Genomic DNA, 8783 nt, shown 5'->3' with positions numbered 1-8783 from the left:
ATGCAAAAGCCAATATTTTATTGTCATTTATATTGTCATTTATGTTGTCATTTATAACCCGGGTCTGCTGCCTCTTCTGCAAGGCACCGAGGGGGCTAATTCACCCTCTGGCCCTGCGTCCCTGCATGTCCCAAAGTGTCCCTGAGCTTCCCTGACTGTCCCCAACTGTCCCCATTGATGTCACCTTAAGAATTCCCATCAGGATTTGGGACAGTTTCAATGAAAATTCCAGGAAAATTCCCCAAATTTGTTTAAAACAGCGTACGGGGATGGGGGAGGGGACAAGTGCCACCAGCAATGTCCCCGATGGCATCACCACCCCTATGACAGGACATTGCTGTGCCCGTAGCAGCTTTGAGATGTCCTTGATGGCTCTTTGGCACTGCTCGGCCACAGGGGCCATCCTGTGTCAAGCTTTTGGGGTGTCCTCACTGAAATCAATGGTGATGGGCAGTTGTAAAAGCAAAGTCCTTTATTGCATAGCTAAATCAGTCTCATGGAGGCAGAGGCTGTCACAGCTGAAGCCAGTGAAGTCCCCGTGTCCCCAGCAGGAGCGGTGGCATCATATCAGCAGCAGTGTGCAGGAAGCCTTCTAACAGAAAGTTTCATAAAGAACATGAAGTTTCATAACATAAAGAACAAAGTTTCTGATACATTCTCACATGAGGCCAGCGTGTAATGAGCCCCATGAAGATGCATCAAGCCTGAGGGTTGGCCTGCAACCTCCCAGAGTGGCTTCATAATATTTGCCAGATGTCTCTTCAAATGTGTTTTGTAATGCAAAGGTTTTAACAAAGAAAGGTTTTAACAAAAGATAAAACATTTTACAAACGATAAAATGACAAACAATACAGAAACAAAAGGCGAGCACAGGTGTCAGAGAAGCCTCTGACCCCTGGCCAGGACACATTAAAAAGCGCCTGAGCACCTCTGAGCTCATTCTCAAGTATAGGATAATTAAGGAGGGACAATTTGCCTTGCTGCCAATAGCAGCAGCCACAGGTCCTGAGAAACATCTCCAAAGCCCAACCAGTGCCCCTGTGCTGGCACTGGGCTGATGTCCATGAGAAGGGCACACAACTTTCCAGCTTGGCTTCCTTCTAAGTTCAAAGGTAAACTGAAACTTTTTTACTTAAATAGAATCATTTGCTTGGGTGTGGAAATGCATTCCCACAAGTTTCTGAGTCCCAAGCAGAAGCAGCAGCAGCGGCAGCGGCAGCACCTGTAGTCTGTGTCCCCTGAGTCTTATCAGTGTGCATATATTTATATATACATATAGATATCTACTGTGTTATCAGTAGCAGCCGCAGAAACAACAACAGTGGCATTTGTGATTGGTCTTCCCTGAGCTTTAAAGCAGCGCATTTTATTCTATTGGTTTCTACCAATCAGGTAGAAACACGAGTCTAGTATTGCCTTGTTGGGCCTGGCCTAAGCTAAGATTGATGTGCGACAATATTTGCAATTTCTTACACAAATTCTACACATGTAGCTCTGTCTGTTCTGTCTAGGCATGTTTCAGCAAGGCTACATTATTTTTGTTAGGATTAGAATTAAACCAACCTTGCAGAAGGCAATGTCACTTGAACTTTAAACTAGACTTTAGGTCTTTTTCTTGCTAACTGATTTCGTCTCTTATTTGCTAAGGCACTTAAAAACCCTCTATTTATTTAAAACTAAACTTGCATTTGTACCTCATGTCCGTGTGGACTGACGTGTGACTGAACTAAAGAAGTATGATTACACTAATTAATCTCATTTTTCTATAGAAAGTGGTAAGGACAAACATCCTTAACCAAAAATTGATCTTTCCCTGTATAGTTTAATTTGGCATGAAAACATCATGTTTACAGAACCAAAAGTCTTCGGTACTTCAGGTTCATGAGATGCCGCGGGAAGGTGAGGAACCCACCAGTTCCATGCATCTACCGGGGACCACAAATCCCATGTGGATGATCCTGCAATTGTACCTTGAATGGCTCTGTCAGTTTTCTCTGGAGCTGGCCAAGCATCCACTGGCACACCAACCAGACAGGTGGAAAATGGCTTTTCTGGGGTTGTATTGGACAGACATACGGTATCTAAACCTGATGCACTGGCTAAAGTCACCCAGACATTTGTTTTAGGTTGACTGAGTGGCAAATTTGCATCACTAAAAGCAAGTAAATTACTAAAAGCAAGTAAATTACTAAAAGCAAGCACGCAAAATAGCATAACATTTGATTGAACCCCAGATTTCCCTTAAACTATTCTCTAACAAAGGGATTCTACAACACCACTGATCCCCAAGTGTTGGTCTTTGGTTGATCGACAGGTAAGGTTGCATTGGTGAAGGCAAACAAAATAAGATATAAACACGATCCCTGATTTAACTTAATGCTTTTTGATTTAAGGCACTTCCTTTTTCATTTTTAATTTCCAGGCACATCTTTCAGCACGTTCCCTTTTAATTTCACCCGGGACCGGCCAGATATAAGGCACTGAATTATTTTGTTTGCATTCAACTCTCCAAATTTGAATCTCTTTTGATTCTCTCAAAAATTCCCTCCTCCATTCCTCCCGAAGAATGGGAAGATGGGGGCTGCTTTCTTCACCGTGACCCACTGCAACTAAATATCCAACGGCCTTGTGCTTTGTTTGGGATTCTAGATCACACCACGATGTTCACCACGCTTGTGCCAACAGAGCTCTACGATACCAACGATTCCCACACCTTTTACACTAACACAAACCCCAGGGTTGACAGTTCTTGCACGTGGGACAGAAGATGTCTGCCATCAGCTACAGTCTCCGTGCAGCTCACGTCTGCGTGCTGCTTCTCTGCTCTTGGAGCTGTCAGCGTGTTCCTGTGCTTGATTTGGCTTCACGTTCTCCGCTGGAATCCACCTGGGCCCTGGACCTGCACAAACACAACTACTTCTTCACCTTCAATTCATGTGTTTGGGTGGTTTCTTTGATTGGGTAATAAAGTCCACATTGTGGACCATGGGGTCATTGAGTCAAAAATAGAAATAATTTCAGTGTCACTTTTTCATTGGATGATTTGTCCTTGAAAAGCACAGGTAGAGATAGAGAGAGACTCTTCATTTTGTGCTTAGCTAGTTAGTGTACAGAACTCACGGCTTGTGAGGCTGTAATGCAGATAAGAATGAATAAAATCCTGAGCCCGAACACCAAAACTGCGTCTCCCGTGCTCCAATCCTGGCGCTGGCAGAGGCTGAAAAGAAGCCGGCACCTCGACACGGCTGCTCCCCGCGGCAGGCTCACGCCGATGGTGGGGGTGCTGAAAGCCTCTTTGGCCGCGCTCCGGGGCCACCCGCCCCCATGGCTGGTGACTCCTGCTCTGGGGGGTCACAGGGACCCCCGCCGGCGGCACCCCGGGGCCGCGCACCTCCGGGGCCGGCCGCAGCCGCGGCACCTCCGCCGCCGGTGTTCCGGGGCCGCCCGACCCTGCAGCGGGCACGGCGGCCAGAGATGGCGCTGTAGATGGAGGCTGAGTCTCGGTGGTTACAAAATGGCGCCGGCGGCAGTGCGCATGCTCCATGTGGGGCGCCGCCATCTTGTTGTACGGAAAAACACAGGGAGCGGCCATATCGTTGTACGGAAGGTCTTTGCAGGGAGCCGCCATTTTTCTGTGCGGGCGGCTGTGCCGCACATGCGCAGTAGCGCTGCAGGAAGTTGTTGAAATTCCCGCGGTGTTCAAACCCGTTTCGTTCAGGAGGGCTGCTGTTCGGAGTGGGCAGCCCGCTGTCAGCTCCGGGGGGGTCGCTACGAGCCCAGGTAAGTTACGGGAGGATTGAAGGGGCCCCTCACGGGTTCACTGGGAACGGGCGTGGGGCTGTTCTCGGGTTCGGCGGGGTCGGAGCCGGCTGCAGGTCCTTTGCATCTCTTTGTGGTAAAACCGTTCAGTGGAACATTTGCAGTGGTTCTCTGTTGATGGCTGGAACCAAAAAGGCAAATCGAGGAGCATCCTCTGGATGCACTGGAATGGTGAAAAATCAATCTGTGAAGTCAATGACAACAAGAGGCCAGTCTCTTGGAATCACTGAAAGAGAAGGAAATCCAGGTTGTAAATGCCCCATGTCCTCTATCATTTTGTTCCTCAAGTCGTGAAGCAATCTCCAGGAATCAGAGAAGTCTTCTTCTGAAAGATAAACACTGAGGAATTCCAGGGAGTGTTTGTGGGCTTGATGTGGCCTTTTTGTAGCTGTTCACTTACTAATTTTTTGAGGGCATTCAAGAGGCCACAGATCTATCCAAACAGGCGGATTGGTTTTCCACGATAACTGAATAATGGTAACTTAATGATGAATGGCAGGCGTCGCTGTGGTTTCCATTACGAATCCAATTCCATCTTTGCTCTCCACTGGAACATCACGTCTCTCCCCCACACTGTTGAGTTATCCCACACCACGTAGGGCCGGATGTCTGCTGTCTTTCCTTCGGGACCCGTGACAGTAATCTCAGATTTACTTTGCTTACACTCCATAGTTCCTCCAAACCCTGTGAGGAGACACTCGGGCGGCCCCAGATTCCAATCGCTCAGCCAATGTCCATGAGAAATCGCAGTGACATCCGCCCCTGTGTCCAGCATGACTGTGATCTTGACTGTTTCACCAGACTCCATGTGTGTCAGACTGCACTCCAGCTCCGGCTGTTCCTTGGTGATTTGTTTCACCCAACGGTCATTAGGGACCAGGCTAAAGCCCTCAGAAGGTATTTCTCGGTATCCAGCTGTAGTAGTTTGAAGGCAAAACAAATGAGAGGCTCCAAGTCAGAGATACAATTTAATAGAAAAAAAAAAAAAGAAAGTAAACTAGAATAGATACAATAATACAAAAGACCACTGACAGAGTCAGAATACAGCCTGAGCGTAGTGATGGAAGCAGTCCAGATGAGGTGGTCTTCCTGAAGCAGTGATCCTGTAGAAAGGTCTGATAGCTCGGGTCCTCTGGGAATCCAGTGGGTAAGCGCCCCTCTGGTGTTCAGAGTCTCAGCTTATATCCAGGCTGGAATGCTTGGTTCCTCCCTCTGGGCGGAGCATCTCACAATGGGATGGTGAGTCATGTGATAAGGCCTGATGGGCCCATTAACAGGAGGTAGTCCAGGAGGGGGTTATCTGTGAGCTGTGCAGCAAAGGTGCTGATGGGCCCATTAACAGAAGAGAAGCCAGAGTGGAGGAGGCAGGGAGCACTGCCTCACCTGGTTTCAACAGTTCATGAAGATGGTGATAGAATATACTTCAACCCAGGACAAAAATCTTTTTTTAAAAGGACTTAGTTTTGGTTTTGCTGTTAGTTAGTCGATTAAGTACTAACTTGACTTAATTAAAGAAAAAAAATGCTATTTAAAATATCACACTAGTTGAAGAATTCTGATTTGGTAAAATCTCTTCAGAAGCTTGTATTCTCTAACATCAAGTGCTTAATATGAAATATATTATACTTTTAATGCAACAATAAAACTCTAAACCTGAGATTTAAAAAAAAAAAAAATTCCCTTCAATCTGGAAGACTAGGGAATGATTGAAGCTGGGACAGTTGTGGATAGATGCATGTCATTATGGAGTGCTTTTTATGTCCTCTAAACCAACCTGGCAGAAATCTGCTTGATTCCAGTAGCCAAATAAACAATATTAGCATGAGCAGGTCAATATATTTGAGGTCACAGGCTTTAGCTGCTGCAGATCATCAGATGTTCATCCTGCTGGCACAGCAAAGCAGCCAAACATAGGAAGCCATGTCCAGAATACAATATTTTAACAGATCTATGCATAAGCTAACATTCCTTGCCTCTTAGCAAAGCCTGTCAGCCTGAATACAATGACAGTGTCATTATTTTTAGTATATTCATAGCATTACTTCTAGCAATTGCTGAAGACATTTTTGTCAAATACAGTTTATGTCATTCATTCTTGCTTATAGGAAACATTAACGAGCAGCAGGCCGACGCAAAGCATCTAAACATGATAATATACATTCATGTAACATTTTTCTTTTCATATAATAACAGTTCTCTATTAAGTCCTCAGAGGAATCACACAGGATTAGATGATATCAATCCAAAGTAAAACTGAAACAATTAAATCACAGAAAATCTGAGGTTATGGAGCAAATCAATGACAGAAAATTAGAGCTTAGGAACTTTGAATTCGGATAAACCTTCCCTCAGTAGCAGTGGATGTGGTTTTGTAAGAACGATTTTATGCAATTTCTACACTGTGGAAGTTGTGAGACATTGTAACAGGTTGCCCAGAGAAGTTTTGGGTGCCCCATTTCTAGGAGTGTTGCTGGCTATGTTGAACGGGGCTTTGAGCAGCCTGGTCTAGTGGAAAGTTCCCCAGGCCTGGCAGAAAGGCTGGAACTTTGTGACTTTTTAGGTGTCCCTTCCAACCCATACCTTTCTATGGACCATTTTGCAAGAGTGGATGATGTTTTATAAATATTGAAATAAAAGAAAGGTCTGCTAGGTAGAATCACTTCACTTTAAAGGTCCAAAACAAGCAATCTCCAACAGAAAAGAAAGGTTATTGAATAATAATAATGTTGTGACTATAAAGTACTAGCTTGATTATAATGGCAGCTATACCAGAGCAGTAGATGAGGCACGGAAAAAGATGCTATGGAGTCTGAACAGAAGAATATTTTGTCATTCCCAACAAAAAAGAAAAACTTATGCTTTTCCAAAGTGACTCCCAGGATCCATGGCAACATGGGCAGTTCAGTTTCTACGTGGTGTGTTTCTGTATGGCGTAGACAGTGACATGAGCATATCTGCCACATTCAGACCTCTGGAAGCACAGATCTCAGCTTTCAGAGTTGCAGCACGTACAGAAACAATAATGCAATGCATTGAGACAGATCTGATGTGTGTGGTATTGGTTTGGTCTTCTGTGCACACTCTGTGGGACCTATTCAAAGACCTTGGGTCTGACTTGGGACACAGACTGCAAAGCAAAAGAATCTCTTCTCTCAGTTTGACAAGCACCCCTGCCCTCTTAAACATACAAAAAAGATTCTTGCATACTTACAAAATGTTCACTTCTTCACTATTTTCCTGCTAACAAAGATTTTGGCAACTAATTTCAATGAAGGCAACACATCCATTCTAAACCTGTTATTTTTGGGAAGTAGCAACAATAGCATCATGCAATCAGGGACTAGTTTGGGTTGTAAGGAACTTTTAAAAATCATCTAGTCCTGTGCCCCTGCAGTGAATAGTGACCTCTCAACTAGATCATGTTACTCAAAAGCCCTGTCCACCCTGATTGTTTCCAGGGATGAGGCAACTACCAAGTCTCTGGGAAAATTGTTCCAGTGCTTTACCTCTTTTTTTTTTTTTTCTTACATTTAATCTGAATCCATTATCTTTTTGTTATCCCTTGGCCTATCACTACAGGCCCTGCTAAAATGTCTGTCCTTGTCTTTCTTACAGGTACCCTTTAAATATTGAATGGCTGCAATGAAGTCTCCCTGAAACCTTCTCTTCTCCAGACTGAACAACCCCAAGTGTCTCAGCCTCTCCTCATAGGAGAGGTGTTCCAATCCTCTGACCATTCTTGTAGTCCTCCTCTAGACACACTCTAAGAGGTCCAAGAGGCCTTTTCTGTACTGAGGACTCATGGGCTGGATATAATACTCAAGGGGGAGTCTCATAGGAGCACAGTAGAGATCTGCTTACTTCCTTCGAACCGCTGGCCACACTCTTTCTTATGCATCTCAGGCATAACAACAGTGTTGTTATTTTTTTAATATATAAAAATAGTGGTATCTTTTGACTTAGTTATTCATAAAGTTCATGTTACTATCATCTCTATTTTTAAAAAAAATTATTTTATATAATTAGTTAAAAATGAGTCACTGAGTTTGTATTTGAAATTCATATTGAGCTGCATAGACATTTTTAAGCTATGAGATTTTGTTGCTTTTGTTTGGTTCGTTGTTTTTTGTTTGGTTTTTTGTTGGGTTGTTTTTTTTTTTTCCACAAAAGAAGAGCAGAGACCTGAATACAGAGGATGAACTCACCCATCACAATGGTACAAGACAGAAAATAAATCCCCAGTCGATTCTTCAAGACTCAGTCCTCAACAGATGATTCAGGACTCAAGTGTTCAAACAACATTAACTAAGTTTGGGTTGCATTAGCTGATCAAAATCACAAACACCTGAAAAATCATTTTTCAACACATATTATATTATCCATTAAATTATGTATCATAAATTTATCATTTAAAAGATAAATACTTTTCAAGCTATTTTTAAAGTGAGCCAGAAGGCATATTTTAAAAGTGATCAACAAACAAATACCTGGAAACTATATATTTACTTCCTAATTAATTTGCATTTGCTACTGGTGCAAATTTGTTTTTTATTTTCTTTATTTGACTTTTGGATTATGTTTATAAGATACATATATATTGCTTTATTTAATGAAATGTTCTCCTTCACATAGCCTTTTTGCTACACAAACCAAACTCAATTCTTCCTCAGCTAAGACACAATCCAAATATATTTTAACTTGGATGTAAGAAAAGCAAATAGTTGATTCTGAATATGTCAAAAAGGAAAGAGATTTTCTGCCATTTGGATCAGTTCTAAAAGGTATTCATTTATTATGCATACTATAAATACAAAAGTGGAACCCAGCAGTAGTAGGGACAGAATTAAATTGCAGGGTGCCATGTGTGGTTCTGTTTATAGCTGCTTTCTTATTGATTACACGTAATTTTTGCAGCAGACCTCTTTTAACTGTATAGGTGAAGACGGCAATTAGGTGTCTGCTGT

Source organism: Chamaea fasciata, unplaced genomic scaffold, assembly GCF_029207755.1.
Source record: "Chamaea fasciata isolate MVZ Bird 193981 ecotype frontalis unplaced genomic scaffold, bChaFas1.0.hap1 SCAF_32, whole genome shotgun sequence".
In the NCBI taxonomy this organism is placed as follows: Eukaryota; Metazoa; Chordata; class Aves; order Passeriformes; family Sylviidae; genus Chamaea; species Chamaea fasciata.
The sequence above is the reverse complement of the archived record's forward strand: the minus strand, read 5'-3'. Positions refer to the sequence as shown.